Below are 2516 nucleotides of genomic sequence, written 5' to 3'. Positions count from 1 at the left end.
TGAAATGCTATTCTTAACAAAATACATTTTAAATGTAAATTATCAAGATTAAATTTCCAGCAGTTTTTTACAGGAATTTTTGTTCTAGGTTTTGCCAAGTGTCTATTATTTAGACAATGGTTTAGCATCCTAGATGATGAAGACATTTCTACATGAGCTGCTCATTTTGTGTCTAATTACCTGAACTAGAGCATGAGTATCTCAGTAGTCTAAATCAATTTGCAATCAATTTATGATTTGTGAAAACCAAACTTGAGCTTAACATGACCTTGATATGTGTGTCATTTCCTTTTGACCAGATTTAAGGATAGTAATTTCACACAAAAATAAGGAAATTACATCCTGACCAGAGATGAACTTTTACTATTAAAAAAAAGAGTAAAAGAACAAAATATATTTCATAAAGGAATGAATTATATCTGGTTTTTATTAAAGAGGAAAACACCTTAAAAAATAAAGAATGTTTTGAAGATAATCAAAAGGATCTGACAGTTTTAAATAAGTTTAAGATCATATCATTCTCAAGTACTATTGACCATTGTTTGAGGTCATTTTCTTGACAATTGATTGTAAATTTCTTTTAAGCACCATCACTGAAGATGCTATTGTTACCAGAACACTTCCTGGATTGATGAATGCACATAGTTGTATAATGACCACTAATGACCTGATTCTAATCCCAAGAGTGTTTTTTGCTTATACTCTTTTCTTTTGATTTCAAAAGTTTTTGAGATAGCTACACTTTGAGATTTATTCACTTTCCTTTTCCCTTTTTACCCTGTTTATTCATATGTTCAGAAATACTCACTAGGAGATTATATTTTGAACATACTTTGTCCATAATCGTTTTGAAGCAATGTTTTGAGAGATCTGACCATGTTTGAGCATGTTTTATTATAGATCTCACATTACTTATGATTAGGACTGTTTTGACACCTTATTTTCTCAATGTGTTTAGACAAAGTCGATTTGGTCCTTTTGAAGGTACTCAACTTGCCTTTGAGCACATGAGAGATTTTGACTAAAGTATTATTCCCTCTTTTCTATGTCAGCAATATTCTAGTGTTTTAGATAAACATAAATTTTGCTGAATTGAGGTATATACTTTAGTGTTTATTGAAAACATCACAAATATCAAAACAACAATTGAAATCAATTTTGAAAACATCGAACGATCCCATAATTCATCAGATATTTTATAGATCTGAAAACTAGGAGTGACATATGCATGATAACACTTGTTGTGTGAGATTTGTGTGTCATATGACATCTTGGTTGATTTACAGAGTATCTGAATAACCATTTTGACCATGATTCACTCGTTACTCTGTTTTCCAACTAAATACAACCAACCTTAGTATCAATAAATTTTGAGCTGAACTGTTATGTCAAATTGATTGTAAGATCGAATTTGACTGTCCAAGCTCTGATACCAATTGTTAGGATCTAAGGCTGTCTGCGATTGTGTTTGTTTGCATAAAACGAATAAGTGCAGCGGAAATGAGTAGCAAACTTTGTAAACACAAACAAAGGAAAGTGTAGATTGATAAACAATTGCTTTTCATTGAGTCAAAAGATTTACATATAAGCAAAAGATTACAGTGCAGGCTTACAATCTAAACTCCCCCTCAGCCTGATACACCAGAGTTGGTTGCACAAGATGAAAGGATGAATTGAGGAGAAAAACTCACTCAAAACGATCAAGTGTAACAATACAGAGTACTGTCATACTTATAGGCAAACCAAACTACTGATATGCTTCAGCTGACGTCACCATGATAGTGACATCTAACGACCTAACAAACTATAAATACTGTTCTATACAAACTACTGTTATGTAACATCTGATAATCACTAAAGTACAAAACATAAGGAAACTACTGCTTCACGTTCCACTGTTGTAGCCTTAGCACAGATGTTGAGTCTTCAGTGCTTTCTTCAAAGGTGATCAGTCTTTGAGAGGGCAGTGCTTGAGTCTTCAGCAGTATTTAGGATACAGCAGTAGATAGAGCAACAGAGTTTGTCTTCAGCAGTTGTTAGATAATCATCAGAGTTTGGTTTATCAGTTGTTGTAGTTGAGCAGCACTTAACATCCATCAGCTGTTAGATAACCACTGTCAAGGGGAGAGATTAGAGTAAACTGCTGCTTATTAAGTGTCCACAGATGGGATCCGGTTTTGGCTTTACATTATCTGTTCCTCTGTTAGGGTTCAATCCCAACACTTTATCTTCTGAAACTCCTGATTTTCTTTATTTCTTTGTTCACTTAATTCCAGTACCAACTTTTCAAAAGCCTCAGTTAGACTGCTGTTGTTGGCTCTGAGAAGTTGTATTTCTTCAGGAAGCCTTCCTGAACTTGAACTTTCTCCTGCAGTTGCAATTTCTGTCATCTTTTTCTTGATATCATGCGGTTCTTTAAGAGCCTTCTCTATTTCTGAGAACTTCCTTTGTTTTCTGATGACTTTTGTATTTCTTTGAGAGCTGCACTATTTTCTTCAGTTTGTTTCTTCACAGCT

The sequence above is a fragment of the Helianthus annuus genome, chromosome 3 (assembly GCF_002127325.2).
Source record: "Helianthus annuus cultivar XRQ/B chromosome 3, HanXRQr2.0-SUNRISE, whole genome shotgun sequence".
Lineage (NCBI taxonomy): Eukaryota > Viridiplantae > Streptophyta > Magnoliopsida > Asterales > Asteraceae > Helianthus > Helianthus annuus.
The sequence above is the reverse complement of the archived record's forward strand: the minus strand, read 5'-3'. Positions refer to the sequence as shown.